The sequence below is a fragment of the Equus przewalskii genome, chromosome 2 (genome assembly GCF_037783145.1).
Source record: "Equus przewalskii isolate Varuska chromosome 2, EquPr2, whole genome shotgun sequence".
NCBI lineage: Eukaryota > Metazoa > Chordata > Mammalia > Perissodactyla > Equidae > Equus > Equus przewalskii.
The window spans coordinates 111309203-111335785 of NC_091832.1; the positions used below are offsets into that span (position 1 = coordinate 111309203).

The window sequence follows — 26583 nt, forward strand, 5'->3', positions numbered from 1 at the left end:
TCATTTTTTGTTTAAAAACTATGACTAGTTCTTATGTTAACGTCTCATAAAAGCCAAAGAGGTTTCATCTATATGTACTCATTTGTTCTCAAAATTTATTTGTTTGATTAAATTTTAGGAAGCAAATGTTTGAAACATTGTGGAATGAGAGGGACTGCAGCAATTCTCAGATAGATAAATTGATCTTTTAAAAATCAGTAGTACGTGGTTTTATTTGGATTTATCAACGAAGGAAACAAATTATTTTACATTTGAAGGAGTAGAGCTCTGGAAAAATCATTTAAAAATTGCTTCTTTTGCATTTGTCTACAATTAATGTATAAAACCACTTTGTGCAAAATAAATTTTAATGCAATTTGTATTTCACATCGTTTATTTATTGTACACAGCAATGTGAAATTTAGAAGTAGCAGTTTGACAGGCAGATGGAGAAAGCGTTTATGTAGGACAGCATATGTAGGAGACAGGAAATTCATGACTAAGAGCAAAACAGGAAGCGGTAATTTATATAACACTGTACAAAACCCCTAAGTGTCAACAGACTTCTGAACAATGGGCAATTAACATGCAAAAGGTAATTTTAAGATTTCTTTTCATGTTTTCATCTTCGAAAATAAAACTGCATTCTTTTAATAGTGGTTAAATATATTTATTGCTCATAAAGTAAAGAAACTGAAATATTTCATTTTATTTTTATTATTTGATTGTAACACTAAATTACAGCAACTCAGAAATTGTCCACAGCCCAGAGAGAGTCATTGCTTTGGAGTTTCATTTATCGTCAGAAGAAATTAAACTTATCAGGTCTAGCTTATAAAAACTACCATGTAATTGGACTCTTTTCAAGAACATAGCTACTGAAAGTAGTTGGTATTAAGATTGTTTATACCTGTGAATTAATGTATATTTATCTTGGAATTATAGGAATGCATCTTTGGATATTAACTATGCCCAATATAATAAATATTTCTTTATTTGTTTTTCTAACTCTGCCTAAGCAGGAATCAGAGTAAAGGTCAATTCTTATATTCAAGCCATAATTAAGTACACCGTTAGTTAGTATGTTTGTTTGGGGGAGAGAAATTGCTGGATTAAAAATTCAAAGATACTTCTGTACACAATTCTTTGTATGAAAACAAATATTTCATATTGACCAAGAGGCCCTAAAATTTCCCTCAAGTTGATTAAACTTTAGGTAGGTTTCTCCTGCCTGTTGTTTTCTGACCTCCCTTCTCTTAGAGCATTTACTCTAGAAAATCTGCCATTGAAAATTCTTCCTCTGCTTCATGAGATGTAAATCTTCTACAAACCCAGATTGTCTTTCTCAACAACCTGGAAGTCACCCTTTTGAAATGGAATCATCAAAAAAGATAGGGCCCCTACCTTCTAGTTTCTGTGGGAGGGCAGGACCACACCTTTGGTAAGCTAATGCACAAACACAGATGGCCGAGTCACCAACCTCCATCCCCGAAGTTCTCCAGCACTTTTCAACTAGTTCATCTCATTCTTTACAAATTCTTCGCCTTCTGTTTCAGTGGAGTTGAGTTCTGCCTCTTCCCCCTGTTGCAATAGCTTTGCCCTCTATTGCAATGGTCTTGAACAAAGTCTTCCTTGCCTGTTTAAATTCTGGTGCAATTTTTTTTGACACTTCATATAATATCCCCAAGAATTCAGTATTAATTCCTTATTCCCAGACATCCTTCCTTATGTTTTCCCTCCCAGAATTAAAATATACCAATCCAGCATGTCAACAGTTGTTTTCCCAAAAAGAATTCAGAAGGGATGAAATAGATAACAACGTAAGGCAACTGCTCTACTTTATGTTTTTCAACCTATTCTAAAAAAGCTTTGAGGACAACTTAAGATAACTTGCTTCTGTATGTGTTTTTGAGAATCCCATACTACAAATACTGTTCATTAAAGCCTTACTTTTAAACACCAGTATTGGCAAAAATCTCTAAGGAATGTTGAAATTACATATTAATAGTAGAAACACTAAAATTCAAAATATACATAGTACTTGAGCCGTAGAATTTTATGTAACAGAATTTTATTTAAGTGAGGAAGATAGAGCTTTATATAGTGTCTGTAACTAAACATCATAGTAAAATAAAGTATAAGTGACATGACTGTTTAAAATAGAGATAAAGCCAACAACATCTGAAGAATCACCCAGCATACAGTTTGCTGGTGAGGAGGCCAGAGCCATCTGATAGGATAGCTAGAACTGGTAATTCTTTCCCCAATTTTACATGAACTTGTAAAACTGTTCATGTAAGTTCATATTTGAGCAAGTTTAAGCAACCTATTTTCCTATAACTCTAAGTTTCTAGAAACACATGAGAAAATTATCTATACTGTGAGATAAAAGAGTAATAAAAAGTAAAGCTTATAGTAAATTAAGCATTGACTTTGCTTAATTATAAAGGATTCCAAAAAGAAAAAGAAATAAAATAACCGTAAAGTCAATGGCTCCTCAATTAAATAACACTGGAAGAGTTTTAACTCTTCGCATAAAGTGAGTATTTTCTCAGGTTTTCACATGATGAAAGAAGTAAGAGTTCATTGTTCTGAGCCACTAAGCATTGATTACCAAGTGTTAAACTGACTGACTAAGGGAACTATTTGGGGATGATAGTAAAGAGACAAAGAATAAGTAGGCCATTAACAGTCATTCTCTGGGTCAGACATCATTCTAGGCAAATTCAACCTAACTCAGAAAGATATGCAACCACAAGGAAACCAGCAAGAAAACACACATATCAAAATGCAGTACTCCTACATTGTACGGTAAGGAGAATCAATGAACTACTTATTATGAATAGCAATGTGATGGATCTCACAAACACAATGTTGAGACACACACACAAAAAAAAAATGAACTCCATAGAGTACACCTTGTTCTGAACAGATACACAGCCATATTTTCTGCAAAAACATATACAAGAATGTTCATGGCATCACAACTCATAAGAATCAAAATCTGGAATCAACCAAATGTCCCTTAACATTAGAATGGATAAATTGTGCTATATCCATGCAATTAAATACTACATAAAATGAGAATGAACAAGCTACTGCCAGATACATAACATCAAGTGAAAGAAGACAGACACAATAGAGAATATACTGCATGATTCTGCTTATATATAGTTCAGAAAGGATAGAATTATTCTATTGTGAAAGAAATCAGGATAGTAGATACCTTTGTGGGAGAATGACCTACAGGGTGCAGAGGGAACTTGTGTGTTGATAACATCATTCTCTTTCGTGGCCTGTGTATCAGTTACATGAGTAGATTTACTTTGCGAAAATTTGTTGAACTGATCTCTGATGATGAGTGCACATTTATGTTTACTTTTTCAGTTTTAAGTTTAGTTTTTAAAAAGTTCACCTTTTTTAGTAATGTTACCACACAAAAATGAGCTTCTCCTCATTGCTGCACAAAAGCAAGACAATTATGGCATCAGGTTTGGGGAAGAGAAATCAGCTTTATTCTGTGAGATCAATCTCCAGGGAGACAGAGGGCATGTGCCCTAAGATCTGTCTCCCTGATTCAGGATTTTGGGTGAAATTTAAGAGGTTAGGGAGAACAAGCTGGCATGCAGAAATGCTGGCAGGACAGGTTTTGAGTGGTGGGCTTCAAGCATTTATGGTAAGGTTTTAAACATTTATGGTAAGGTTCTAAACATTTATGATGAGGTGGGGAACTAATTTGAACACCAGATCTTCCTGAGTGACAGACCCCTCACTGCAGATAGGAGTCTGACTTTGAAGTTCCAGTCATGTCCTGGTCCTTTGGTTCCATGGGGAGGAGAATCTTGGATTCCATGCTCATTTCAGGTCAAAGTTTCTTCTTCTGCACATGCTCTGTCTATGTGACTTTGCAAATTTTCTGCAAGACAACTTCTTAATTACTCTGTTGATAAGATGGGATCAGTTGAACTGGTCCTGGAGGGCCCATGGATACAGTAACTGCGCTATGTAGGAAGGCTAAAGGAAGATAAGGATTTCTTTTAACAAGGTCTGTCTGTACAGAATTCTGTCATTCTTAACTTCCCGTCATTGACAATAAAATAAGAATGTCATTCTCCTTCTAGGAGAGGGAGGGCATCTTCCATGGTCGGGGAGGTTGGTTGGTTGGTTGGTTGATCTCCTGCTTCCAGGAAGAAAAGAGGGAGGGTCAGCACTCCCTTCTTATACCTGCTATCTGATAGGGTAAGGTTTTGTTTGTTTGTTTTAATTTTTGTTGTTTTCTTTAAAAGTCTCTGTATATAGCTCAAAACAATATTCTGGTATTCTTTCCATTAAAAAAAAAGTAGACTTTAAATATATAATACCTATCCTTTTTTAGTATAATTTTAACTTGTAAAGAGATGCCTTTTCACAAAGCCAAAAATGTGTTGTTCAAATAGGTTTAAAATACAAATTAATTCAACTCAGACAACTTTTGTGGTTAAAGAAAAATTATCATTCACTTGGCCTCTGTAATTTTTTTAAAGATGATAACAAAAAAGGTACAAAGCAATAGGTAGAATATTTGTTTTACAATTCATCAGAAAAATATCTAAGAAATATTCAAGTTTGTTCATTTAGTAACATAATTTCTCTATTTGAACGCTATTATTGAATATTATATTTAAAGATCCTAATTACTGACTGCTTATCATGTGCTTTACAGTGTAATAAGAATCACAAGTGTTATCTAATTTCTCTTCACAACAGCTCCAGGCCATATACTTAAGTAAGCGTTGGGGCAAAGATTGTAGTTAGATTCTGCCTGACACTGAAACCAGTGCTGTATGTGGACTGCAAATTCCCTGAGGGTTAATATCCTTTTTGCTCAATATTTTGGCTGCCTCTAATACTTACTTCGTTTGTAACAGGTAATATGTATCCACTAAAAGCCTGCTGAAAGAATGAATGAGCTAAATGATGAAAACTTGACAAATTTGGGGGAATCCTTTTACATGAGGATATAAAATTATAGGATCTCCAATATTTCCAAATGAAAGGTTTCAGTGGTCTTGGGTGAGAGATGATTGTTTATTCTATCAAAAGTTGCATCATCAATGACTTATAAGGTTAGACAGGGTTGAGGTTTACAAAGACTCTCTGTTTAGGATGAATATTGAGGACTCCAGACAGTAAACATTAGTGCTGATTAATTTACTTCTCAGAAGATTTGTAGTCCTTATGGTCTTACCTAACCTTTGTATTGAGCGCATTGAGAGAAGCATTGTCACTTACCAGTTTGTTCTCTATAGAATGCCACTCAGTTTATTTTTTGGCATATACTTATATCTATATCTCTATATATTTATATTTTCATTTCCCTCCTTAAAAACGAAAAGCGAATTTCTAGTTTTACGGCAGAAATACATGGACACAAATCACAAGACATTGAATACCCCTTAAACACTGGAAATTCATTGATAGCTTACTGAAATTGGATTGTTCAAAAGGCATGAAAAACTGCATTTCTAGGAGCATGAGCCATAATTATTTTACCTTTAAAAATATGTTAGTCTCAACAACTTTCACAAAATCCTTGGGAGAAAATGATGTAGAAACTACATTAGGTGTTTGCATTTGAAAATTTGCTATAAACTGCTAAGATAATTTATGAGTAATGATGAAACGTTGCAGTGTCTTGAGAGATCATGCTCTTGTTGTTCAAAGTACAGTTAGATATTCAACTTTACCAGGATCATGAATACTAGGATATCATGACCTCCAGTTGCCAGATGTGTTCATCTGTCCTGAGAGCACCTGGACCTCATGGTAACAGATTTTGAACAACATATTCTCAAGGTGAACTTCGTTTTGCAGAATCTGTGTTCTGAATTCTTGAATCCGCATATGAAACATTGATGCAATCCTCCAGGGCTGAACATTTCTCTGCATATATGAAATGAGTAGAAAATTTTCTGAGTTCCTTTGGTTTTTCTGCAATATTTTGTGAACAACATGCATCTGGAATCTACACCTTTGAATAAAGAGACATCTAGTGATGTAATGTTACATGCTAGTTTATTTTCTTGGGTCAAGTCACATTTGTTTTAGTCAAGAAATGCTTATAAGTATTCTAATTTGAGATAACATATGATTAGTGGTGCATAATACAATCTTTTTCATCTTCCAGTGAAAACACATGAAGGCAACCAAAAAGAATGCTTCTAAAAATTATGAATTGTCTTCTGTTAATTAACTTGTTTGTCAGAAGTAATATTTAGCTTTACTGTGAGAGTGTGTTGATTTGAATCACCAAAGAAAAGCATTTTGCAGGACAGAGCCATGGATGTTCTAGTTAACAAAATTGTGTAGGGCCATTTTTCAGTTAGAGACAGAAGATAAAGTACTCTTAAAATATTTTCTAAAGAATTAGCTTATTCCATCTATTTTGACCACAGATCTTGCATTTCTTTGTTGTTGCTATGGCATAGTGATGTCCAGTGGGGCCTTGAAAATATCAATAATAAATATTACTGTTTGAGATTTTATGAAACCAATGAAGTATTTTCTCTTTTCCTCCCAAGACTACGCATTTAAACTCCCACAAGCAGCTTGAGAAATTACACTTTTCTCCAATTCAGATTGAAAATGCCAAGAGACTATATTGGTTGTCAACTGAAAGCAGCTGCATTTCTTTATTTTTAGATTATTCAGGGTTCATGAATGATACCTGAAATATGCAAATAAGTGAAAATGGAGTTAAGAAAAATGCATAAAAAGGCATATTTGTCTTTATAATGTGTGTCTATCTTTACTGGCCTCAGCACCATTTAGAGGGAGTATCCTGCAGTGGCTTAGAATGCAAGTTTTGGAGACAGTGTAGCTACGTTCCAAGCTTGAGTCTGTCTCCATTTGATGAGCTATTTGATTTACTAATTCTCAATTTTATCTTCTATATAATGAAAATATTTTCAATTTCTACCACATAAGAAGTAAATAGGGTAACTTGTATAAAGCATTCAGATCAATGCACATAGTTAGCACACAATAAATGTTAGTTATCATTACTATTAATAATAATAGAATCATGACAAAACTCTAATTTATAATATTGAAATTCATTTAGAGTTTGATAGGAGTTTTTGGTTGCAATTTTATAGTAATTCTATATCAAATGGCTTTTCTTTCCTCTCTGTTATATTTCTCAATCGTTGGACTCCACTCTTTCATTAAAAACATTTCAAGTGTCATCTTACTTAAAAGTTTATTTTTCCATTTGTAACAAAAAATATAAAATGAATTTTTCACTAAATCAAAATTTTAAAATATGAAATTTGAACTGAACATAATTTTTTTACTTTATCTTGAATTTGGTGGTGGTTTGTTATCATAAATTCTCAAAGGAAGACTAACTCCAAACAAATGTAAATGTGTTCAGCTTCAGTCTTCTCCCAGGCATCATAAATTCAGTATCTTCAAGTCTTTTGCAAAGAGGACACAGGCAGTTTTTCATTTTCCCTAAGACGAGTTATGTTATACTTCTTAAAAAAAGCATAATAATAATCCCCAGGACCTCGACAGATGGAAAACCATTCTCCCTATAGGTCAATATAGGAAGGAAGACTGAAGAGCATGAACGGTAGAGAGAAGGATCGTTTTCATCCCTCTAAGCTTAGGGGGAAAAGTGTATGAAATTTCCATTTTGTTCAAAGGATGTAATTATGTCTCATATATCCTTTGAAAAATAACACCTGAAATAAATATTTGATATTTTTTCAATCCTGATATAATTGGTTAATACACGAATAGCAGAGGGTGTTGGTCGCACTACTCGTATATTTCAGATTCTGGCATTCTCTTTTCCAAAAAGTGCTCGACTATCTTTCACATGAACTGAGGCATTGAAAAAGAAAAACCTATCAACACGTCATCATAAATCTGCCTTCAAGAAAGCAGCAAGAATGCCGAAAAATCTGCTTATTCATCTTCTATCTTTGTGAAGCATCACTCTTCACAAGAAGGCTATTACTTACCATTCAATTAAAAAATAAATCATTATCTCAGAAAAAAAAATGAGGAAGAGGAAGAAAGAAAAACCTGGCAAAACTGAAGAAATATTTTATTATTTGCTTTGTAATTAAATATTATTCACCAAATTAAATAACCTTAAAATAACTACCATATCCTATTTAAGTGGCAATTACCAATAGTGAAAGGTAGGTTTACATTGTACTGAGCCTGGAACAGATAAACCTGGGCTGGATCTTGGTTCTAGACAGTGGGAAAGTTATTCAAGCTCTCTGAGCTTCTTTTGTCTCTTAAGTAAAACAGAGTTAATACCTACCCACTCCTGAAGTTTTCAGTAAGAATTAAATTATACAGCAAGTGAAAATTATATTTTAGGTGGCCAATAAACTGGAACTGTAATCTGGAGTTCTACAATTATAGGTTTTAATTATAAATGGTTTTAATGTCTTTTAAAACAAACAAAATGTTTTCTTATTGAATTTCCATGCTCCCCTGAAAGATTGATTGCCAAAATATTGTAGCATTAGAGTTGTGTTTGGTACTAAAGAGTGAAACTGAGCGTTTCTGTTTTCATAACTCCCTTCTTCTATATAGATACGATAACTTCATAAATGGTTTATTATTGTTTACATAACCCAGTGATTTAGTATGCATGTAGTGTTTGCTATATTGCTGATTGAGAAACTGAAAGACAAAGATGTTATATTTTGACAAGAAAGTTTTATTTTCTTCAGCCTAAAGTATTCTCAGATCTCAAGCTAAACGAGTAAGAAGAAATATTTACTTGTTCAACTCACTAGAAAACCATTCACTGAAGATAGTAATGTCCCACTGATTTGGAAATATGTAATAACAAACATTTGCGGCAGGGATCTGAGAAGGAAAACAACATTAAACTAATTCTTAAGTAGCCTAAAGTCAATTCGGTATCAGTCACTCAAAGGATGAATAAAATTCCTGTTCCTGGAATTACTCAGAGACACTTTGAAGATTATAAATACAGAAAACATAAAGATGTTTATCAAGAACATTCTATGGAAAAGAGGAGAATGAAATAAAAGAAAGTAAAGACTAGACACTGGGATAATGCCTAAAGAGACAAAGGTAGACCAAACCAACCTGTAAAGTGAGAATGTAATATATATATATATATATATATTCATAAAATAGAAATAGGTTTTTCTGCTAGAACAATTAAGTATATCACCATTCTGCCCCACTTTTTAAAATTCATTTTCTTATAGCTTGTTCCATTCTTTAATGAATTTAAATGTCCCTCTCTTAGACGAGGGAGAGCAAGAAAAGGAGACAGAGATACCAGTTTAAAGGGTCCTGCAGGGCTTCTGATTCTGGGACAGGATGAAGTAGGGGTACTTCTCCCCATTCCTCCTGCTAAGCGCAGATCCTAACCCTGAACATTATATATAAAGCAAACATAGGAAGCCCTTGAAAAGTGGCAAGAGAAAGCACACTGAATAGAGATCTCAGGATCAAAGACCAACATGGTGTCCAGTCTCTTCAGTTTTCTTTTTACTTCATGACTCAAGACTAGATGCTGGAGAAGCCAGTATCCCAGAAACCCCAGACAAAAAATGGTCCAAGAAAAGGCTTCTTGCTCTTTTTAATTTTTTGAGGAACCTCCATATTGTTTCCATTGCAGCTGATCTAGCAATCTTACTTCTGGGTATTTATCTGAAAGAATTTAAATCAGAATTTTGAAGATATATCTGCACTCCCACATTCATTACAGTACTATTCACAATAACCAAGATGTGGAAACAACCTAAATGTCCATCAATGGACAAATTGATAAAGACAATGTGAGATATATATACATAGGTAGGTAGATAGATAGAAAATATATTATAATATATAATATATAATTATATGATATATGTAAATATCATTTACCCTTAAAAAAGAGAGAATTCTGCAATATGTGACAACATGGATGTACCTGGAAGACATTATGCTAAATGAAATAAACCAGTCACAGAAGGACAAATATTGCATCGTTCCACCTAAATGAGCTATCTAAAATAGCCAAACTCATAGAAACCGAGAATAGAATAGTGTTTTCCAGAGGCTGGGGGGAAAGGCAAATGGGGAGCCGCTAATCAATGGGCAATAGTTTCAGTTAAGCAAGATGCTAAGTTCTAGAGATGTGCTCTATGACATAGTACCTATATTGAACAATACTGTGTTGTACACTTAAAAGTTTGTTAAGAGCATAGGTCTCATGTTAAATGGTCTTATCATAATAAAAGAATGTTTTTAATTAAAAACAAATTTTAAAAAAGAAAAGAAAAGGCTTCTCTCTCTAGAAAGGGACCATGAAAATGACAGATTAGCAAGACAAAAACCTTTTTTAGACAACAGCCATCCTACTTCAGCCATATGTCTTGGATAAAACAGTGAATCCACAAGCACACCCTCCAGCGAAGGCTCTTACCCCTAACTGATGTGATGATAAAATTCAGATAAACCCAACTGGGGACCTGGCACTTCATTCCCATCAGACAGGAAAAAGGCTGCCACACACAGTGACAATGGAGGCCATATGGAAGCAATAACAAGTGTCCCACTTGTCCCAACCAGGGTGGGCTCAGTGGAGGCCTAGTGAGGAGTTTGAACTTGAACACCCACCCCCACTCAGCAGCAATTGAGGCACCCTCCCAACCCCTTGAAATGTCAGCAGATGCTAAGTGGAAAGTGTGGTGCCAGTAAAGACCCGCTAAAAAAGGAGAGTTAAATAAGATCCAGTCTCATAACATAGTACCCAAAATATCCAGGATGTGGTTGAAAAGCACTCACCTTAACAAGAACCAGGAACATCTCAACTTGAATGGTGAAAGATGATAGACGACAATGAGATAACAGAGATGTTGGACATTAAAGCAGCCAACATAAAAATATGTTATCTCACAGTTTTGAATACACTTTTAAAACAAATTTTTAAAAAAAATAAAGTCTCAGTAATGAAATAGAATATTTCAGAAAAAAGAAGATATAAAGAAGAACCAAATAGAAATTTAGAAACACAAAATGCAATAACCGAAATAAAAATCTCACAGGATGGGCTCAACAGCAGAATGGAGATGACAAAGGAAAAAATCATTAAACTTGGAAATAGAACAGTGGAAGTTATACAATCATAACAACAGAAAGGAAACAATCTGAAAACAAATGAACAAAAATTCAGGAAACCATGAGACTATAAAAAAGATCTAACATTTATATGAATGAAGTTCCAGAAGGTGAAGAGTAAGAATATGAGGTTCAAAAAGTATTTGAAGTAAAAATGGCTAGAAATTTGCAAAATTTGGCAAAAGACATAAACCTACAGATTCAATAAACTGGGTGAATCCAAAACAAGATAAAAGAAAAAAAAAATCACTCTAGGACACCATAATGAAACAAAGGATACCGTTACACATCTTGAGGACATCAAAAGGAAAATAAAGTAATATGACAAACAATTCTATATGCATAAATTTGACAACTTAGATGAAACAGATCAATTCCTCAAAAAGCACAAATTACTATAAATCATCCATATGAAATAGGTCATTTGAATAGCCTTATAATTATTAAGGAAATGCAATTCATAATTTAAAGGACTCCCTAAAAAAGAAATCTCCAGGCCCAGATGGTTTTCCTGGAAAATTCTACCAAACATTTAAAGAAGAATTAATACAAATTCTACACAATATCTTCCAGAAAATAAAAGAGATGAGAACACGTTCCAACTCATGTTTTGAGGCCAATTGTATTAGTTTCCTAGGGCTGCTGTAACAAAGTACTACAAAGTGAGTGACTTAAAATAAAAAATTATTGTCTCATAGCTCTAGAGGCTAAAAATCTGAAATCAAGGTACTGGCAGGGCCATGGTCCCTCTGAAACCTAGGAGGAGTCCTTCCTTGCCCCTTCCTAGTTACTGATGTGTTGCCAATCATTTTTGACTTGTAGATGAATAATTTCAATCTTCTATCTCCACACAGTGTTCTCCCTGTGTGTCTTTACATCATCTCTTCTCTGTGCATATCTGTCTCGTGTCTAAATTTCCTCTTTTTGTATGCAACCTAGTCATATTGGGGTAGGGCCCACTTTAATGACCTCATTTTAAGTTGATCACCCCTGTAAATACCCTATTGCCAAATAAGGTCACATTAGGAGGCACTGGAGGTTAAGAATTCAACATACTATTTTTTGGCTGGGGGACAGAATTCAACCCATAATACCAGTTTTACCCTGATTCCTAAATCAGAAAAAGAATGTAACCACAAAAAACCACAAAACTATGAACCAATATCCCTCATGAATACAGATGCAAAAATCTTTAACAAAATATTAGCAAATAAAATTCTGCACCTTATAAAAAGAGTATGTACTATGACCAAGCAAAGCTTATTCCAGATATACAAGCCGTGTTCAACATTAAAAGATCAATCAATATATTTAACAGAGTAAATAAAAAGTAATAATATATGACCTTATCAATTGATGCTGAAATTTGACAAAATTCAGCACCCATTTATACAAAATTCCTCAGAAAACTTCCTAACTTAGTTAGCACATATACCTATAATCTACTGCTAACATCACGCCTAATCATGATAGAATGAATGAATTCTCGCCTAAGATCAGGAGCAAAGCTAAGACGCCCATTCTCAGCACTCTTATTCAACTTGTTGCTAAAAGTTTAGGCAGTGCAATAAAGAAAGAAAAGAGAATAAAAAGGATATATATCAAGGGAAGGAAGAAATAAAACTGTCCCGATTTGAAGATGTCATAATGATACATGTAGAAAACACCATGTAATCTACAAAAGCACTCTACAGCTGGTGAGTTCACTAAGGTTTTATTATATGGATCAACACACAGAAGTTAATTGCATTTCTATATACTAACAATGGACACATGGAAACTGAAATTAAAACTAGAAACATAAGAGCATTTATAATTGCCAAAAATATGAAACAAATAGGTATAAATGTAACAAAATATGTACAGGGCTTATATGCTAAAAACTAAGACTGATGAAAGAAATTAAAGAGGACCTAAATAAGTGGAGAGACTATGTTAATGTTTACTAAGACTTAACATGGTAAAGATAATTCTTCCAAAAATGATATACTTTAACAATTCCAGTCAAGATCTCAGTATATTTTTATATACAGGCCAGCACTGGTGGTTTAGTGGTTAGGATCTGACACTCTCGCCGCCATGGCCTGGGTTCATTTTCTGGTCAGGGAACCACAGCACCCGTCTGTCAGTTGTCATACTGTGGCAGCTGCATGTTGCTGTGATGCTGAAAGCTATGCCACAGGTATTTCAAATAGCAGCGGGGTCACCCATGGTGGACAGGTTTCAGTGGAGCTTCCAGACTAAGATAGACTAGGAAGAAGGACCTGGAGCCCACTTGCAAAAAAAAATTGTCCATAAAAACCTTATGAATAGCAACGGAGCATTGTCTGATACGGTGCGAGAAGGTGAGAGATTGGCGCAAAAAGACCAAGCAGGGTTCCCCTCTGTTGTACACAGGGTCACTAAGAGTCAGAATCAACTCAACAGCACTAACGACAAAGAGGCAAGCTTAGTGTAAAATTTACAGGAAAATGGAAAGGAACTAAACTAGCTAAAACAATTTTTTAAAAGGAAAATAAAGCAGGGGCTGGCCCCGTGGCCGAGTGGTTGAGTTCGCGCGCTCCGCTGCAGGCGGCCCAGTGTTTCGTCAGTTCGAATCCTGGGCGCGGACATGGCACTGCTCATCAGACCATGCTGAGGCAGCGTCCCACATGCCACAACTAGAAGAACCCACAACGAAGAATACACAACTATGTACCGGGGGGCTTTGGGGAGAAAAAGGAAAAAATAAAATCTTAAAAAAAAAAAAAAAAAGGAAAATAAAGCAAAAGTAATCGCTTAACCTGTTTTCAAGACATTAAATAGTTACAGTAACCAAGACTCTGGTATTATCAGACGGATGGATGCATAGATAATGGAAGAGAATAGAGGACACACTGTGGAATGCTTCTTAGCACTAAAAAGGAACAAACTCTTGATACCTACAAGTTAGACAGGTCTCAAAGTTATAATGCTCAGTTTGTTCACTGGAGGCCAATCTGCAAAGTTCAGACGCTGTGCAGATGGCAGAACAGATTGACGATTGTCAAGGGTTAGGTGTGGTGGGCTGGTAGGGCGTGGGTGTGACCATAAAGGAGGAGCACAAAATATTTGTGGTGATGGAATAGTTCTGTGTCTGATAACATCTGAATATTTATGTGCATGTGATAATATTGCATAAACTACACACACACACACACACACAGTGAACCATTCACAGGGTGCAGTGTTCTATAATCACCAGTTAGGTCAAGGTGTTTCACAGCGCCGTCCAGATTATCTATGTCTTTATCATTGTTTTATTTGTTTACTTTCTTTTGTCTAGTTGTTCTTTCAATTGTTGAGAAAGGGGCATTAAATTTTTCTAATGTGATTTCTGAATTGTCTATCACTCCCCTTAATTTGGCTAAATTTGGTTTCATGGAATTTGAAGGTCCATTAGAAAAAAATGTTGTAATTGTTATATCTCCTTAAAGAATTAACTCTCTAATTGTAATAAAATATCCCTCTTTATTTCTGGTGATAGTCTTTCTCTTGAAGTGTATATTATGGTCTATTAATATAGTCACTTCTGCCATATCATGCTTTCCATGTTTATGACAAATCTTTTTCCATCCATTTGCATTCAACCCATCTCTATGTTTATATTTAAAGTGCATATTTTGTAGATAGCTTACAACTAGGTCTTGCTTTTTATATTCCAAGAATCTGATTTTTGGTTTATTTATTGATTTCTTTTGAGGAAGATTAGCCCTGAACTAATATCCGCTGCCAATCCTCCTCTTTTTTGCTGAGGAAGACTGGCCCTGAGCTATCATCCATGCCCATCTTCCTCTACTTTATATGTGGGACGCCTGCCACAGCATGGCTTGCCAAGCAGTGACACGTCCGCACCCGGGATCTGAACTGGCAAACCCTGGGCTGCAGAAGCGGAACGTGCAAACTTAACTGCTGCACCACTGGGCCAGCCCTAAACAGTCTGATTTTTAAGTGGCATGTTTACTCCATTAACATTTAAAGTCTTTATTGGTAAGTTTGGATTTATGTTTACCATTTAAAAAAATTTATTCTCTGATTATCCCCTTTGTATTTTTTTCCTTTAGTCTTGCTTTCTTACTTTCTTTTGGATTATTTCTAAGCCATGGTTTGAATGTTTGTCAATATTTTAATTTGGTATAATTTATAATGAAGTTTAATAACTCAAAAAAGAATGTATCAGGTACCCCTGATTTCAAATAGGGTTAAGTTTACTCATTCATTCTTTTGGAAGGCATTTCATATGTTTTCATACTCCTGGAATTATATGGGGATAATTTATACGATGCTGCATTTCACTGAAGTATAAACTTTATTCAAATTCCCACTAAATTTCCCAGAATGCCTCTTTCTATTATCAGGTCACATGTTTGCCTGTCTTTGATATCCTTAAATACTGAATCTACTGGCAAAAGCTATAAATGTGTACATTTTCGGTTCTAGCCCTACACCAACTGGATTCAGATTCTGGCTCTGCAGTTAACAAGCTTTAAGAATGTTACTGATGTTACTTGGCCTTTTTTGTCTCAGTTTCCTTCTCTGATTTACAGACCAGAGTGCAGTTGCAGAAAACATAATCCATTCAAGATTTAAGAAGAAAGTAACTTATTATAGGGTTTTAAGTGACACAGAGAAGTGTTCAAGATCTGGAGAGCTTGGTCTGGCTATCAGGAACGTCTCCTGAGACACAGAGAGGAACTGGCTTGGGCGGGAGCTGACACTTCTGCTGGCCTAAGAGCCAGGCTGCATCTTTCACAATCAAGAAAGCTTTAAATCAGGAAGCAGCCATTGCGGCTGCCTGGCGGCATTCCATCTAGGGACTCTGGACACTCGAGCCCCTAATATAGCTTTCTCAGAAGAAAAATAAAACACCTTTCTCAAAGGTTTCAAAAGAGCTATGCAGCTGCCACTTGAAAATGGTGACTCTTAACTTCTATGTCTCACAAGGCCATGTGTGCTTAGCATAAGCTGGGTTACACACAAGGTACAACTGCAAGGAGACCTTTGTAATATACACTTTATATTTCCAGCCTTGTGTTTATAGGAAGTCATGCTAAAATAAGGGGATAAAGAAGTACTGAGTCAATTTGCCGTATCTCTTTCCTGTGTAAACTGGCCATAATACTAGTATCTACCTTTTAGTGTTGTTGAACAGCATTCAATGCCCTACTGCGTGTAACACATGTGGTGCCTTGCCTGGCACATTGCTGTCGATGGGGGTGCTTTCCTTCCAGATTCACAAGATGGTGCCTTTCTTATTTCTGCTAGAGCTGAACAGAAGTTTCGCAGGGGAAAAATAGTGCTCTTATAACTTTAAATAAAAAGATACATTATAGCCTAAAATAAAGACTATATTAAAAAATTAAACTAGATTAGTTGTAGGTTTAATTTCTGGAGTAGAAACATAATTTATCTATATAATTTTTACTCTGGGAACAGTTTGGTGGAGATTCTCATTTTATTACAGAGATATGAAGAACGAACTAGTATTATGAGTCCTAATACAATACTTGAACAATCAAATAGCTAAGAGATATAGAAAGTAATAAATAATTAGTTGTCATTTTTATAATACACTTATAGGACCAGAATGCACTGAAATGTATAGTTGTAAGGTGCAGAGTGTTTCCATAAAGAAATATTCAGAATTAATTGACTATTTATTAATTTGTTTATTAATATAAGTAGCTTTCTTTTGGCCTTGAATGGGAGGGGCTCTCAATTTTATATGACAAAATGTACAGTTTCTATTTGATTTTAAATAAACTCTAAAATCCACTAAAACATCAAATTAGCATTAAACTTCTGGTGTGGAAATGAATGTATAAGATATTACACGTTAAGACATCATCACAAATCATATTTATACTCCAAGATACATGTATTTTTAATAAAAATATAAATAGAAATGATATATTAAACTTTATCTGCACACTAAAGTTTCAAATTAAGTATTAAGAGAAACCTAATAAAAGTATATTAATCCCATTAAAGTCTTGACATGTGTGCAGCTACACTTTGATTTGGTTTGAATTGATTTTTGTGCTGACTCTGATGACCTCCGATAAAAATCTGTTGTATCCACCAAAGTGACTTATGACGGCAGACTTTTCTATTATACAAATTCTCTCCAAAGCATTAGTTATTAATGCAGTATCTTATTTCATTAAAACAACAAATATAATCCATTTAAATCAGGCTTATATACGGAGTAAAAGAAATTTCCTAAATTCATAGGCTCAGAATTTAAATTGTATAGTATAAAGTTTGTAAACAAAGAACTAATATTCTTAAGTTTTACCCATACATCCATGATATCTTATTTAATGAATTGGCCATATAACTTTATTTATGAAAATATATACAAAAACATCCACTAACTAAAATATCAAATAACTAACTTTGACACTAGACAGCTTTCAAAATTTTATACAGATTGATTAGAAAAGAATTTTGAAGGTAGAAATATAAAATTTAGGGTTAGATACTTAAAAGAATCTTCATACTACAGACTATGCACAACTTGGTCCTTGTATTTTTAGGCTCACAGGAAAAAAGAAACATCTCCATGAGTCCAATAAGAAGGAATCAGAGTGTTGGGCAGCGAGCACATATAAAGGGGGGGGGGGGGGGGTTATTCCAAAGGCATTGCTGGCAGCAAGAAGAGGAGCTACATTTCAAACATCATATTGGAGTCTATATCTCAGAGAAGCAAGAACAAATCTCTTGTGGAAGAATGTCTCATCAGTTTAGGTCTCCAGATTTTCCAGAGTCTGCGATCAATCTAACATGAGCTCAATATCAAGAATCAGCTAACATACAATCAAGTAGAATGTCATGAGTGAGAATTAGCCCAACAAAAGACAAATTTAGACCACTCAGTACTTTGGATATTAAAATTATCTGAAATATGTGTATATATATTCTTGTAAGTGAATGTTTAAAGAACATAAAATTAGAATTACAAAAATGAGCTATCAATAGGCATATCTGAAAAAGAAATAAATAGAAGTTTTTAAAGTAAAACATATAACTGTTGAAAAAACACTCAAAATATAGATTAAACAGCACAGTACACACAGCTGAAAGAGAACAACTCAATTGAAAGAAAATTCTAAAGAATTTACTCAAAGTGGACGTAGACAGAAAAAGAAAAATATACAAAAAAATAAGTCTAAAGATATAGAGAACAAATTCTACCATCCATCTAAGGAGAGACTTGAGAGAAGTCAAGAATTATTTGAGAGATAAAGAATGAAATTACTCAGTACTGATGAAATACACCTAAATTCACGGGTACAAGAAACACAGTATATATCAAAGGGAATGATTTAAAAAAACCCACATGCAGATGAATCCGAATAAAACTGGCTGCATCAATGTCTTAAAGAAGATCTGAAAGCCAGAGAAAAAGAGCTCCTTAAAAACAACAAGAATTTATCTTTCAACAGACTTCTTAATTTTAAAAAAGGAAAAAAATTGAATTGAGTTATTTAAAATACTGAGAGGTTAAAATATTAGAAATCCAGAAATTTTTAATCCAGAAAAAAGACTTTTCAAGAATGTAGGTGATATAAAACATTTTCAGATTAAAAAAACTGATGGCATACCAAAAATAGACCTAAATTCAAGGGAGCTCTAAAAAATATACTTCAGAAAGAATGAAAATCAGACTAGTAGTGAGAAATAAATTAATAAATACAGATAACTCTAACCAGACCTTTTCTGTATAAACAATAATCATAATGTCTTTTTGTTGTTGTTTAAGATAAAAATCTCTGGACCATATGCCATGGAATTTCAAAAGGGATTAATATAAGTTAGAGTGTTCTAAGGTCTTTATAGTTTTCGGAATGGTGTTAAAATAAATATGCTACACTTTAGTAAGTGTAACTTCCAAATAATAACCTCTCTATGGAAAGAAATATGAAATTCAACTTCCAAAGGAATAGAAAGAAATAAAATAAAAAGTACAAATGTGCAGATAATACCAAAATTTTTGTGAAAGCTAAAAAGCCAAGGGACACACAATGAAAGTGGAAAAACAGCGAAAAGCAGAAGCAGATTTCAATGGACAAGCAACCTCTGATAAACTCCTCATTTAAAAAGCAAGAGATTGTCAAATTGGACTTGTAAAAATTAGGGGTATGGCATTTATTGGAGACCTACCTAAAATAAGACAAAAGAAACACCAAAAGAAAAAACTGAAAGAATATATACCTGGAAAATACTAAGCAAAATAAAGCTGGCATTGACACTGTTAATGTTACAAAAAATAATGTCAGGAAAAAGCAGCTTTAAGGACATTATATGATTAATGATTCATTGAGAAGATATAACAATTCTGAACTTGTATTTCTTAATAAAATGGCCTTATAAGATACAATATTATACAACACAGGGAGGGACAGAAAAACTCATCTTTTTAATGGAAAATTTTAACAGAATCTCTTCAGTTAATGAAAAGTCAAGTGAAAAAGATTATGAAAGTAAGACATATTTGAATAATGAAAGGAGCAAATATGATTTGTTGGACATATACAGAACCTTGCTCTTAACAGTGAGAAATACAAATTATTCTGTAGCAAATGTGGCCCATTTATTAAAACTGACTATAAACTTGGTGCTAAAAACAGTCTAAAAATGTTCCAAAATCATTATCTAGAGAACACTTAACTCTGCTTGCAATACAATCAAATTAGAAGTCAATACTCACAATACAAGCAGAGAAAACAACCATCTGCCTTGAATTTTAAAAATATATCTCTAACTACCTCAAGTTTCAAAAAGTCATTAAAACCAAAGCAAACAAAACTATTATACATTAAAACTTGTAGACTGACACAAATAGTAATAAGAAGGTAAATTTACACCTCAAAAAGTATATATTAGAGAACAGAAATGTTAAAACTAAAGAAGCTAATGATCCACATTAAAAAGTTTGAAAAGAATGACAGAATAAACCCAAAGAAAGTAGAAGAAAGTGATGATAGAGTAAAAGTATCTTCTATTAACAAGGATAACTTCTATCAACAAAACAGAAAACAAAGGTAAAATAGAGGATTGAAAAAGCAAAACTGGTTCTTTGAAGAAAATGAAAGAGCCCAATTTCTGGTTAGATGTTTAACAAAATACAAGTGAGCGAGAAGGAACAAATGAAAAAGTGGCTCAACTATGGACAAAGCAGATATTGTATTAGTCAACTGAGATTCAGTTATGCTGTAGTGACAAAAATAGCAAATCTCAGTGGTTTACAGTGACAAAGGATTATTATCTGATCTGGTTAAATTCCTCATAGTTAACTACGTTTATCAGTTCCAAATTCTCTTTGTTCCGGAACTTGCTGTTTTCGTGACTAAGGAGTTAAAAAATGTCGTGATTTCATGGTGGCTCTTAAAGCTCTTTGGTACACATTATATCTTTTCATGTCCAATTTACTGAAGTAAGTCACGTGGCCAAACATGCTGTCAAACGGGCCAGGAAATATAATATACATAGAATTAGCATTCTCGTATACATTAGGATATATATAGGAAGTCATTTCTATAGGGAATGATTAGATAAGGAGGAACCTGGTAGAAAATAGCAGCAAATATTTTAAGCAATTATTATCAAGTATTGAATAGATAAGAAAATGCTATGAACAACTTTATGAAAAGCAATTTGAAAACATAAATGAAATGGACATATTCCTATAAATATGTAACAATAAACAAAACTGACTAGGTGATAATTAAGTCAGGCCTTTTACATTTGTTATCATAGTCCGGATCCAAAATGGGGTTCTTGTTTTGTTCTCCCTTATGATCCTGCTTATGTTACATACAACAGTGTTTTCCGTTCTTCTACCTTTTAAACCACGACTTGGCTCCCTGCTCAGATACCTGCTTGCACACCGTAACCCCCCCTGGCCTGGAGTTCTGTATCTTATGCCCATTTTCTATGGCTGTTTCTCAAATGTTTATGAGAACAACAGCAGTATAAAGGTCAAAGCAGAACAAAAGAGTTAACAGATGGAGGCTAGGGACAGCACCAAAGAGATGGACGTGCTTGAGCTGAACCCAGGTACACAGAATGAAATTATCCAGGAAGCCAGGGGCAGAGTGTCACTAGCTGAGAGGTGAGAATGCATGGGAGACTTTAGAAGCATAGGAGTGGCACATACTGGAAATGTTACATTAAGGCAAGCAACAAGGAATGTGTTTAAAATGAAATACTAAGGTTTTGATCATTGATAATCTATTTTTACCTGGATTAATAAAGAAACTGATGTACGACTTTGATTAACTGATTAGATTCATCAACTGAAATTTAAAAACAAAAAAGAAAAATATTTTCTAAAGCATGTTTTTATAAAAAGCATGTTGTTTAAGCTGTATATACTTTTTTTCTCTACCTGATAAGTGGAGCAAAATCATAATAACAAACTAATAACTAGTTAAAATTGTAGATACACCATTGTCATTCTGATCTACTTTTATGTGTTTGAGAGAAAGAAGGTAAGCTATACTTTAGATAAAAGGCACTCCAAACAGAGCTGTGAAAATATAAAGGAACGGTACATTATAAATTTACAGAAAATCACTACTTGTGCAGAGATGAGTAGAGATCCTGGTCACCAGGTGCTCACAGCACTGCCTTCAATCGCTTGTGGATGAGTTCTATTTTCTCCCCTTTGAGGAGTTATTCTAACTGTACTAGAAAATGGGAAATGAGGCTGAACATCACTTTTTTTCTTTTTTTTCCCCCCAAACCCAGGAAGATAAGCAGGATCCTTTTGCTTAAGACAAAAGATCAGATGCGGTCGAATTTTTCTTGAGCCTTCATATGTCAAAAAACCTGTTGATCAGGGAGATGACCAGGTTTTAAAATAATAGGTGTATGGGCACATGCTCACTCATTTACTCTGCCTACCTAGACCCGGCAGATAAACTCATGAAACAAGCTGACAGTTATTGTTAAAAGAAAACATATATTTTAGACTTACAAAGACACGGAAGTGTTAAAGGAGGAATTCTTTTTTAGATGGGGATGCTGAGTTGAATAAGATGAAAGTTGTGTTTAATAGAATTAATTTGGGTAATGAAAATATCACAAGGTCCAGGATCCTGTTGTTAGCAAATGTCTGAACTCTCCAGAGCTAACAGTCATGAATACTATTTGTTACCTTTCTCACACGAAGCAAGTGAATATCTCACCTTCATTTAGAGATTGCAGCAGCTTAAATATTTAGCAAGAACTGCTGTCTGCCTTTCTGACAGTTAAAAAAACAATCCCTCACTTATATTTCCTTCTTCTTTCCTCTTTGGTAAAGAATCAACAGAGACCCGTCACTAATCCACAGTAGTAAAATTTTGGTGCAAATATTTCCTTTTGTCGACACATATTCCGCAGTATGTTCTCCTGAGAAATGCAAGTTGTCTCGTGGTAGAGACGGTGCCTTTCTATTTATTATGTTCAGGACCCGAAATAAATACCAAATAGGAGCACTGAAGATTATGGTAATAATGCCTAGAAAATTCTTAGAATACTCTAATGAAATGCATTATTGGATTACAAAATAGTTAATTGAAGTCATCATCATTACAATAGTTGATTCCTTTGATGTATTGCCTCTGGGCATGATTAAAGATTTAGCAATATTGGTCTTACATCCTAAGAGGTGAAAAATGCCTAATCATTTGTTCAACAGTATAAGGATTATTTAGAATCAGAAAGCTAGGAAAATGCTGTCTGCATATAAATTAGCCTGACAAATTTATTTTCCAATCATAACAGTATTCCTCATTTCTAAGGAGTACACATATAAAGAAGAAAGAACAAGTGCTTTTCTTTAAACAAAGCATGCGATGTAAGAGCCGAGAAGAAGAGCAGAGTAGCATAACAAGAAAAACCAAGATTTAAGTCTCAGAAGACCTGCTTTCCCGCCGCAGATCCTTTACTTGCTTGCAGGGTAATTTTCAGAAGGTCATAATATCCATCTGGGTCTAGATCTTTCCTCTTTTAAATCACGATCTCTAATTTTGCTTCCAGCTCTAACCTTCTATATTATTCAAGTAATATAACATTAAAAACAAACACCCCAATATTGAACTAAATTAATATAAGCCAGGGCATTTATTTATTATAACATTATCATGAAAGCTTAACTTCAATTCTTCAATAACTATAATTCTTAAACATTATTCAGAATTTTAGGAAGATTTTAGGATGCAAATATCAAACAAATAAAAGTAGCGAATGAGAAAAAAAATTAGACGTCACCAGTGTTTGAACATCAGATTCAGACATTTCATTTCTCATAATATGAATAACTAACACTTATTGAGCATCACCTATGTGCTAGGCATTGTTCCTATGAAGTGTGTACTATTATTCCACCAGTTTACAGGAAAAGAACTGAGATTGACAGAATTTAGGTAATTTTTCCAAGTTCAAACACTAGTAAGTGAAAGTCAAGATCAAAAACCAGATAGTCAAGCTACAGAACCCACATTTTTAATTTCTTAACTACATTATTCTTATGTGTGTCTGTGTGTGTCCTCCCCACACGATCAAAAGCCAGGTAGCACAAGTACACGCTGATCTCTCCTTTATGTCAGTTAACAGAAAAAAGGTATTCATTTGTTTGAATTTTGCTCAAGGCAGATTATCAAAAGAGTATGTCACCTTCCCAAAGGAGGAGTACTTACACAAACTGTTAAGTACTAAGGCCAAAAATTCCATTCAGTATTTAACTTAGTAATGAACATACAGGAGACACTATATAAAATATTGAAATCACTTCCCTTTAAACAAGAATTAATCTTGCATAGGTCTTTGATATTTGATCTGTGAGAATTTTCATTTTAAAGATATACATTAGCTATAAAGGGCTAATAAGATCTGAGAAAATGTCGCTTCATTTAGAACCAAGTTATGCTACTCCCTTAGGCCTGGGGGTTAGCAGCCATGAAGACGACAGTATTCTCCTGTGAACTTCATTACTGGTTATGGGAGTTTTAACCTGCTCACTAGAGGAAGTTCCCATTTAGAAAGAATCATTCCATTTAAACTTGTTCTCATTTTAGCATGGCACTTCTGATTTCCAGAAAGTATTTGCATGCAGATCTTGATGCCTAGAAGGAGATTTTCTTGGAAATTATGCAGTGTTATTTCCATTTTTATCTCTAAAATCTAGGAATTTCTCAATTCAGGAATATCAATACAAAGATTTAAATGTACCTACCTAGATTAATGTATGTGTATAAGTGAGATTTAAAAAGCTTGATCTCAGCATATTTGATTTTTAATATTTCATTACAACTATGACTGTCAAATTTATTTTCTCTTCTCAAATGAAAATATGGGTTTCTCAAAGGTGTTAGGGCATTTGTAATATACTTTCTAGGAGTGGTCAAAGTTGGCGAAGTAAAAAGTCCTATCACATTCTAAAGAGTAGTTAGCTTGGAATTATAATAGAAATAAAAATACAGTTTAAAGGAGTAAAAAGTAGTTAATGACCCCCATCTACATTTAAAGGTAGGATTTACTTCTACATTTATATTCCTCTTTTTTACAAATATATACAAATGTAAAGTGGAAGAAAACAAGCCTATTTTCTCAGTATCCCTACCATTATTATCATTCAGCAACATTAGATATTAATACCTGGTTTGTTTAAAATAATTGAAAACAATGATTAAAGCTTAGCCATATGAAAAGATTCCAACAGTAAAATTATACCCAAGTTAGTCTACAAATCACCACTGGCTTTTTGAGATTCTTCAGGATCTTGCAGGATCTCAGCATCAATGGAAGGACTAGCAATTGTTAAACTCGACTATAAACAGAAAATATTAACACATTTGTGAATGTGTAATTTATTATACACCTTAAAAACTGTGCTGCTAACCTGTATTTCTATATCTTCACTATTGTCATGACAAGGTTGATGTAAATGTTAATCTTATCTAAAAAATACCTTCCCAAAACATCTAGCATAGCATTTGGTCAAATATCTGGGTAATGTGGCCTAGCCAAGTTGACACACAAAATAAACCATCACAGGAAATATCAGTTGGACTTGGAGACATTGAATGTTACATGGTGCAATCTGTCAAAAGTATTAATAATAAAGAACAGGTCTGAGGGAAAAATAATGTTGAATTTAAAGGGCCTGCAGGGCTTCGCAGAGGTCAGATAATGACACATTAAAACCTTAGGAGCATTGAATGACATTACCAGGCCAGGGAAGTTTCCAGAACACTGGAAAAGAACTAGAGGAAGAGTAGCCCATGAGAGAGACTTCAAAGGACTTGCTAGAGAAATAGGCAGAGCCTAGGGTAGATTGGTGCTAGAGGAGTGTGTGTGGTCTATATCATTACCCAAGACAGATCAAATAAAAAAAAGTGGGAAGTGAGCCCTTAGACTTAGCCACATGGAAATAATGATGTGCAGAATTGAAGGAATCAGTAAATGTAGTTGTTTTTTAAGGACTGAGTCAGAATGTTTGGTACAAAGGAATGTGGGTCAGTAAAAAGGTTGTAGGGTAAAGATAGGAGTTACTTGAGGATATTTGTAAATTAAGGATAAAGCACCAGAAGGTAATTAAAAGCTAAAAGTAGGGGGCCCAGTAGAGTAGTGGTTAAGTTCATATGCTCCACTTTGGTGGCCCTGGGTTCATGGGTTCACATCCCTGGTACTGCTCATCAAGCCATGGTGTGACAGTGCCCCACATACAAACTAGAGGAAGATGGGCACAGATGTTAGCTCAGGGACAATCTTCCCCACCAAAAAAAAAAAAAAGCTAAAAATACACAAAATTAAGGTGATAATTTCTACCTCTGCAAGAACAGTACACTATTCCTTTACTCTGTGGCTTGAAATCACACTATCTGTGTTGAATCTTGGCTCTACTTAGCTTTACCTTTTTTGATCACAATAAAGTTACTGAAATTCTCTAAATATTAACTTTAAAATAAAATATGTCAAATAGTGATAATAATACATACCTCAGAGTTGTTATGGATATCAGAAGCAGTAACGTGAAAGGGAATTGGCACCGTGCCTGGCCCTGAGAGATTCATGAATGGCACTGTTCCTATGACGTCACAGCTAAAGCTACTCTTTGCTGGAAGGAAGTGCTGCAGAAGCTGGGAATGCAGGAGTTAGACCAAAGCTTCCTCACTGGCTGCTGAGAATGGGTTAGAAGTGTGTCCTCAGGTGATGAGGAATTTATCAAGCTCTAAGTTAGATATAGACATTGCTTAGCAAATTAGCATAGGGTTCCAGCCCTTAGTATATATACAGTCATTTCAAAAAGTAGAGAAGTACAAACAAGTAAACTAATAAAGTCACATGGATGGTGTAGAAGTAATCAGATCTCTTCAGGAGAGACAGAAACATTTAGGTTGTGGCACTAGCGGCTCTGTTAATAATCTATTTTATTACCTGAAT

General features: G+C 34.3%; 1 protein-coding gene across 1 annotated transcript in view; it reads left to right on the plus strand.

Moving 5' to 3' along the window:
- Window positions 1-526: 526 nt before the first annotated feature.
- The window catches only part of LOC103557777 (N-deacetylase and N-sulfotransferase 4), a 389440-nt gene continuing 363383 nt past the window's right edge, over window positions 527-26583 (plus strand). Inside the window, exon 1 of the mRNA XM_070609249.1 lies at window positions 527-574. The gene's annotated coding sequence lies outside the window, so the exon portion shown is untranslated. The remainder of the gene's footprint in view (window positions 575-26583) is intronic.